Consider the following 9029-nt stretch of genomic DNA (forward strand, 5'->3'; position numbering starts at 1 on the left):
GTTAAAGCCACGGGCCACGTGGCTGCTAGAGCTGTGAGATTGCCTGAACCCGTGAGAGAGTACAAATGCACTGGTGAATGATTCACCAGGTTGGGGCGAGAGAGGGGGAGAGAGGCAGAGAGAGAGAGAGAGAGAGAGAGAGAGAAAGAGAGTCTATCCTGGAGGTGAGGGACCAATGTGGCTGCTAAGGCCACATGGCCCATGGAGAGGACAGGCCAGTATACCATCTGAATGTAGGTCGGAGCAGCTAGCCACAAGCAAGAGAGAGAATGGTTCTTTTCCTCTGGGATTATATTAGCTTTGGGTGTGAGATGGACCAGGTGCTCTCCCAAAATGACTAATCAACTTCCCAACTTTTGTGTCTTTTGGGTGGGTCCTCCTCCCAGCCAATCCGTTCCTACCCCAGGCTAGACTGACAGACCTCTGGTCAGTGACTCCCCCTGTACTATTTGATTTCTGTGGTGCTGTTCCTACCTTCCCTGGTGCCACCCCCAGTCTAATACTGGAGGAAACTGGGTTGCAAAACTCCGTGTCCTCACCATGGCCCCGGGCGGTTTGTGAGGCATTCTTTGACTGGCTGCATGCCACACCCTCAGCACTTAAACTCCCGACCTCTGTCTACCAGTAACACAGAGACCAGCAACTAGATTCAGGATTATTAGGGTCTTTTGGGAGATTAATTGAAGATACTTACTTGGGCCAAGGGAGAATCGCTCTTTTATGTTTTAAAGAGACTCCACTTGATAACTAACTGCATATAAAAGATGAAAGTGTGCTTTAATCCGTTGAAATTTAGCACAACTTAATTTTATTTCCTGTTAAAAATATACTGTGACATTTTTGCAAAAACAATACTTCTCACTTTTAATAGGTTTTGATGACTCAGGTTAGCTTTCCCCCCTTTATTTGTTTAGAAATATATGATGTCTCTGTGCTTACATATGTTCGGTACAGAGCAAAAGCTGAAGATAATTGGAAATCGTAAATTTTGTAGAATTTGGAAAGCCTGAGTCTTTTAAAATATAAGAATGTTTCAAAATGCTGAAATTACATGGCTTAGAAAAATCCAAGGACTAAATTTGCATTTCAACAACACCCCCCACTGCCCCTTCTGCAGCCCTGGGTCCTGGAGAGCAGCCAGGGGACGCTGTGAATCTGCGGGAGAGCAGGGCTGGCACCGGCTGGGCTGCCACAGCCTCAGAGCGAGGCGAGGAAGCGTGCCGCCCCTGAGTCTGTTCCAGACTGTGGCATGGAGAATCTCCTTCTGGCTTTGCCCCTGCGCCCTAAGAAACGGTCATGGAGCCGGAGTCAATGCCCAGAGAGGAATATTCCTTGCCTTGGAGACAAAGTCCAGGAAGGACTTTATTTTTAAGTGTCTGAAATAATGCACAAAATCATATGAAAGGAAGGAGATCTACACAGAGATCTTCTATCCGTCGTCTTTGCGTGTGCCACAGGCCCGGCCACAGCACTCCGCGCATCACGGTGGGCGGGGCCCTTCCTTTAGACTTGTCTTGTTAAGGACCTGGAACATTGTAAATGTGGTTTGTGTTTTAGATATACTAATAGTATCAAAAAAATTGAATTTGAAATGATTCTTTAACATATGAGTTTCTGTTTGGGGGAAATGTGTATTAATGTGGTTTGGTTTCATTTGAGGTCCAAGCGGCATGCGAGTATATAATTCTTAAATATATTGGATTTATTACTTATTTTGCTGTTTAGGGACAAAAGGACAAATGGCTTGACGTCTGGAACTGTACCAAGAAACAATGTGCAGAATATTTTTATTTTCGTTTTTACCAGGCCCCATCTTTGTACTGAAAATAATCTGTTAGCTTGCTTTTATGACTGCCAGCAGGGTCTCTTGGAAAGAACAATATCTTAAGAGTTTTAAGGGCTGGGGATCCAAGGCCGGGAGCTCTGTCAGAACTAACTGCTTCCTTTGCCTCATAAAACTGCTATCTACATCAATCTATGTTTATTTTTCTCCTGCTTTTCAATTTGCTTAATGGACTTCAGCTGAAGACTTTCCTCAATGTCTGAGGAAAGTCAGGTCTCATAAAGCCCCGAGGACTTAGCCGTCAGAGTTTGGCATTTTTGCATTATTTTGTCTGACTTTCATCTTTGCTGCTGCAGAAACAATGGCTGTAGAGCACCCTGGACCTTACACCCAGGGCTTGCAGCCTGGCAAGCTGTAACCAGACCAGTCAGGCTTGCCCGCCCTCTGCTCTCCTTCTCACTGAGCGGGTCTCTGTCTTGCTGTCTCTCTGGTCTGCTCTGCCTCAGCAGCCTCTGCCTCTTCCAACCTTCCTCCTTCTTTTGGTATTCTTTTACCTCCAATCTCAACTCATTCACTTTTCTACACTTTCTCTAACACTTATTCATAAGTCAAAAAATGATATAACCTAACATTCCAGTTTACCATAGCAAGTGCTGTAAGGGTCCACATGATAAATGAGATGTCATCAGGTCTTCAAGAAGCTGACACCCTCGTGGAAATGAGCATTGGACATGGGGTCGGGGGTGGCAAAAAGGAGTATCATTTGCTGGGGGATCAGAGAGGGCTAAATTGAGAGGAGTGAGATTACCCGATGATGGAAGATTCTCATGGCAAAGCTGGGGCTGAAGAATCTGAAGTTCTAGAGTTGATGCTCAGACCCGGTCCCTCAGAAACAGCTGGTGACCTGGTTGAAAATCCAGACTCCTTGGTTAAAAGTCAGGCTCACTGAGTCATCATTTCTGAATCTGGGCCCAAGAATCTGCATTTTCAGCAAATACCTCAGGGGATTCCTTAGAAGTTAGAAAATTACTGACTAAAGCAGTGGGAAACCTGGAAATTCATAAATTTAAAAAGTTATTTTATTTTTAAGCTTTGTTCACATGTTTTAATTGTTTTATAAAAGCCTCATATTTTAAGAGTTTGAATATAATAATTTTACATTTATTATGTTTATTGACACATTTGGGTTTCTTCCTAACACTTTCTTGTACCTTGTTTTCACTTTGGCTATTTTTCTACTTTCCTGATACTTGTTGAGTTAATAAAACTTTTGTTGCTGTTGTTGATGGTGGTGGCGGTGGTGAAGGTGATTGTTCTGCAATTGAATTTTGTGTTTATTTTTATTTTTCCTAATACTGGTTTGAATACTACCGTTCATAATCCTTCACATGTTGCTGAAATTGGTTTTAATGTTTGTATTTTATTTACACTTTCCTTATGACATGGTAACTGACTCGTGCTTCTGTGCCCCTCCCACACATGAGCAGGTGGGGGTGCTGTACACACCGCCAGTCTCATTTCCTGTGTACACGTATCGCCACCAGGAATTTCAGGCATAGCTCTTTAAAAACAAAATTGATTCATGATTCATATTTACTATTAGTAGTTAGCTATACTATCAGATTTTACGAATTTTTTCCTGCTAAAGACAATTGACCTTAAAAATTCAGGAAGGGTTTGTGGGTTGTCAACTTTCTAAGTTTTTGTGTGCTTGAAATGGCTTTATTTGGCTGTCAGGGTTGAGCGGTCTTTCATCCTGGTACAGACTGACTATTCCTCTGTCCATTGAGGATCTGACGCCACTGTGTTCTGGCATATGTTTTTGATGAGATGTTTGCTTTTACCTATGACAGATGAGCTTTAAGTTGGTCTCTGCTATCTTGCCTCCCAGGGTCCACACTCGTGCAGAATCTCCTCCTCTCAGTGTGGGCAGCTTGCTTCTTAACCAATGGAAACTGGCATAGGAGACAGGTGTCATTGCTGGAATAATATTCTGTTATATACAATGGCCTTGCTAGTGACTGTCTCTGGAGTCTCCCTCTCCATGCTGCTTTGAAGAAGCAAGTAGCCACAAGTCCTGAAACTGCAAGGAAATGAACTTTGCTGACAACCTGAGCGAGCCCGGAGGTGAGCCCTTCTCGGCCGGGCCTCCATTGAGGACCTGGCTCTGGCTGACACCTCCGTGGCAGCCTTGTGGAGAACTGGTTAAGCTATGTCCCAACGCGTGACCCACAGCAGCTGTGGGATAAGAAATGTGTGTTGTTTTAAGCTGCCAAGTTAGTATTAGTTTTTATGTAGTAAAAAAATACTAATACATCACCCCAGCTGTTATTCATTCTAGACAATCTGCCATTTCTCGCTTGTAAGTTCTAAAGATTTTCCTGTTTTCTTTGATGTTCTACAGTGTTGGGAACTGCCCTGCCTGGTTTCAGGAGCTGCAACCCCCCATGGCTAAGGCTGAGTGAGAGACCTCCAGACCAGAAGCCACTAAGGAGACAAAGCTTATCTCCGTGGCAGGAGCACTGCTTCTGCTCCTTGCCTGGCCCCCATTGCTTGGTCGGTTAGCCGATGATGGGTAAGATCCCTCATGGAAGGGGCCACTTAAGACAGGCATGATCATGTGGGAAGGCCCTCAGGGAAGGACTTGGCGGGCTGTGGAAAAAGGGGGTGATGGATCCTCGCTTCTCGGCCTTGACATAGCCTGAGTCCTCATTCTTCCTGTGAGAAGTCTCCTAATCTCTCTGCCTGACTTAAGCCTGAAACAACGACAGACGTGGTGCAGCCCTGAGCTAGAAACGGCGGGCTCCCCGGGTGATCAGGGCTGAGAAAGGATATGTAAAATCCTGTGAAACCTGCTTTGCTGAGAATGCTCTTAAAAGGCCCCAGCAGGAAATGAGTTTAGTCTCCTAAGTTTTGTAGCTTTTTAGGTGAGAGACCCTGACTCAGTGTGAGCCCTAATAGTTCTTTGAACATTATCTATTGTTTGATCCTAACTGCCAGACAATGATTAATAAGCTGTATCTGTATCTCTACCCAAGAAACCTAATAAAAGCCTGTCCAGGCACTCTCCTCTTGAGAGAGTGGCCAGGCCTCTCCGAGGCACCCTCCCCTTGAGAGGGTAGCTGTGCCGTCCCTTTTCCTCCACAGGACTGGTAGTCCGTATGAATTTGTCTCATGTCTCGTCCATCCACAGCGCCATGGACTCTGCTGGCCGGTATCTGCATCACTACAGTTTCTCTACAAACTGTCTAGTTGTAGTTTTATTTTTCTTTATCTCTCACACTTGATATGCGTTATACAGAGGAGGACTCTTCATTCCTTCAATTCGGGAAATTCCTCAGCCATTCATTCCTCAAAGGTCACTGACTGCCATTCTCTATGTACTGTGCTTCTGAGACCCCCCAGGGAGGGTCTCAGTGAGTGTCCAGGCCATGCCCTCTGTCCCATACTTTCTATTTCTTCATCTGTCTGTGCTTCATTCTGGGTCACTCAGCACAGTGTTACAGCTCTTCAGTTTTGTGACTATGACAAATTAATTTTATTGTCCCTTCTGCTTAGTTTTAAATTTCAATTTATATATTTTCTTTGAGTTATACTATTTTTTGTAATTTTCCTTGTACTGAATTTCTATCTTTTTGTTTGTTTTATGATGTCCTGTTCTTGCTTTAGCTTTCAAGTTCACCTAGAGAAGGACGTGTTCGTGTGTGATGTGAGTTTGCATACACACACACTCCTTTTCCTTTCTCCATGTTAGTGTGTCTGTGTGGACAGTTTACTCTTTGACCCCTCAGGCCCCTGGATCAGAACCATTTCTTCCTTTGGTGTGTCCTGTGGCAAGGTCACAGCTCCTGTTCCTACGCCAGCAAAGGTTTACTCACCTCTAGGTCAAACATCGGCCTCTATTCCCTCCAACCACATAAGGCAGCAGCTCTGTGTGGTTCAACAGCCCACATGGAAGCCCCATCAAAAATGAGAGGCTGCCTCAGACCCTGAATTCATGCATGCTTCACTCTTATTGCCATGTATTCTGTTCTAGTCATGGAACCATTCATTTCATGTTTTCAGCATGCTTGTGATTTTAAAAATTAATTCATTTTAACCTGTTAGTGCTATATGTTTGGAATACAGGCAGGAGAGTAACATGGGTAATCATAACTCTCTCTTTGGTGAAGATTCCAGAAATCAATATTGTTAACTTTCCTCACTGTCATATTTGGTTAGGAAAGAATACTTTCATATCGCTGATGTGCATCTTCCTATCACTGACCAAACTCTCTTTTGCCACTGTTTTTCGAAAGTTAGAGGGAGTATAAGGTGAGCATTTGAGGGTCTACCTTCTTAGGTTCTAGTTGGTATTATCAGAGTTTATCAACTGTCTTAATTGGCAGATGGGATAGCAAATTACATATATATACACATACATATAAATAGATACATACATACATACACATATTGATCTCTCTCTCTCTCTGGAGAAGTCAATTTCAAAATAGTACATAGGCATTTGACTGAATTTCTGAACAAAAATTACAAAAGCATTTTGAGCTGTGGAAATCTTACAGAATCAGAGTAAATGCAGAAGACAAGATGAAAGGCCGTGGGGAGCAAAGTTTTGGAAAAAAGACCAAGGCTGGTTGGCTGTGAAACCCAGCTCCTTCCCTTACTTCTTGCACGATCTTGGAGTCTCTGTGCCTTGGTGTCCTCATCCATAAGATAGGGAGAATAATAAAACCTTCTTTACAGAGTTGTGATGAGGACCCAGTGAGTCAATCCATGCGGTGTGACCATTTTCCGGCATGCTGTAAGTGCTCAGGGAAGGCCAGCCATTGTTATTAGAACTGTCAAGTCTACTGAGTAGACAGGTTTAAAGAGGATAATAGGCTTTTGGATGTGTAGGAGCTGGCGTATCTGTTAAAAAAATCAGTCTTGCTCAGTTGGTTGGAGTGTTGCCCTCTAAACTGAAAGGCCATGGATTCGATTCCTGGTCAGGGCACATGCCTAGGTTGTGGGTTTGGTCCTGGTCAGGGTGTGTATGAGAGGCAACTGATCAATGTTTCTCTCCCTCTCTCTTCCTCCCTTCCCTTCTCTCTAAAATCAAAAAGCATGTCCTCAAGTAAGGATAAGAAAAGGAAAAGGATCAGTCTCCTTGTGTCGACTGGACCACGGGGTGCCCGGACATTTGGTCAAAAATTATTCTGGTTCGGTCTCTGAGGGTGTTTCTGGATGTGATTCACACTTGAACCATGTACTGAGTGGAGTAGACGGCCCTCCCCAGTGTGGGTGGGCCTCATCCAATCAGCTGAAACCTGTGCAGAACGAAAGGACTGAGTAAGAGGAAACTTCTTTTGCCTTGAGCTGGAGTATTGGTCATTCCCTGCCTTCAGACTTGAACTAAAGCACCAGTTTTTCTTAGATCTGAAGCCTGCTGGCCTTCAGAATAGAACTCACTACCCTCTTCTGCATCTACAGTTTGCTGATGCAGATCTTAGGACTCCTCAGCCTTCATGAGTGCATAAGCAAATGGCAAATACCATCTCTCTCTCTCTCTCCCGCTCTCTCTCACTCTCTTTCCCTATACATCTCTCTGCCTCTATCTCCATCCCTATTTCTCTCTTTATCCCTATCTTTCTATCCCTATTTTTGCTTCTACCTATGTCTGTCTGCCTGTCTATGTATCTGTCTATCTGTCTATCTCCCGTTAGATATGCTCTTTCTCTCCTAGCCGGGCTTCGTGTGTGTGCCTGTGTATGGTAAGGGTGTCAGGCTTGGATTTCAACCTTGTTGATGTTTAAGGATATTAATGTCAATATCTGTGGTCAGATGAAATCCTCTTGCAGGTGTGGAGTTCAACACAATTACAAAGGGTCATTTTGTTTGTGATATATTCTCTTCCATCATCTAATTTCAGACTGAAATTACAAGGCAGTGCTGGCCCGAGTGCCCTGAAAGCCTGTTCTGACACTAGACCTTCTCCTTCACATTGTTCTCCTTCTCCTGAATTCTTGCCAGTCAGTGTCTGGGCACAGTGAGTCTGGGCCTCTAATTGAGTCACACATTAGTAAAATCGTGAAAGTAAATCTTGCCTTTAGAGACATTAAGACTCCTCGGTGGCTGCTCCACCCCATGAGAATGAGGCTCTGCCTTGCCCTTGCCCAGACCTCATTGCCGAGTCCTCAGGAAAATGTTGAAGTAAAGAAATCCTTTCTCTACCATAATTATTCAATTTCACAGTATTTGTTCTTTCCAAAATGCACTTCTCTTTCTAACTGACTCTTTCTCTTTTATTTTACCTTGCACTCTCAATGATTGGTAACCTCTCTAAAGCTGTCTTCTCAGAATCTAATGAAAATCATGGCCCTATAACAATGTGCATCACACAAAAACATGCAAAGCTTCAAGGCGCATAGATGCACCTTAAGAATCCCCACATTAGATGGCTGTCAAAACACATCTTACAGGCAAATCCTGGTTCACTTTGCATTTCCAAGGAAGCTGAAAGCATTCTGTTGCCATATACTGTCCTGTCCCATGGGATAGATTAATAAATACAATTCTGACATGTCTGTTTCAATCTGTCAGAAATGTTTCATTGCCAGTTAAATACCAGCTGAAGAAAGCCAGAAGTAAATTTTATGAAACTGAAAAGATACCACGTCATTTCTCAAGAAACTACTTCACCAAATGAGATAAATGTACTGAACTTAACACTTAACACTGCTTCATCACCGATTCTATTCCTTTAAAGAGAAACTCAGATTTCAAATCCTAATAGCACATGTCCCCACCAAAAATACATGAAAGGCTTACTTCTGTGATATTTCTTTATTTTTCTTTAGAGGGCATGATTTTTAAAAATATTTGATGTTCTCACATCAATATTTTCTTTTAATTGGGTGGATTTTGACTTATTGCCAGGAACATTGTTTCTCTAAAAGCATAAAGTACTTTTATGTCCGATGTTCTTCTCCAAAGACTTTTTATAACGATACACACTCCTAGAGGAGCTCATTCATTGAAATACAACTCAGACAAGGAGTAGATGGATGGAACATTAATCTCATTTCCGTTGCTTTGCTAGAGTGGAGGCCTGGAAAACTGACCCCCATATTGGTGGCAAATGCTGGCATAAGGGTGGTGGAATCATTTTCATCTCCCAGGGTCAGATGTCCTTAAGCCTGGAGATAGGTAGTCATGATTTATAAGACTGTCAAAGACAAGATCCTTGTCTGGACAGCACAGACCTGGC

This window comes from Phyllostomus hastatus, unplaced genomic scaffold (assembly GCF_019186645.2).
Source record: "Phyllostomus hastatus isolate PE091 unplaced genomic scaffold, TTU_PhHast_1.1 phas_scaffold_1674, whole genome shotgun sequence".
In the NCBI taxonomy this organism is placed as follows: Eukaryota; Metazoa; Chordata; class Mammalia; order Chiroptera; family Phyllostomidae; genus Phyllostomus; species Phyllostomus hastatus.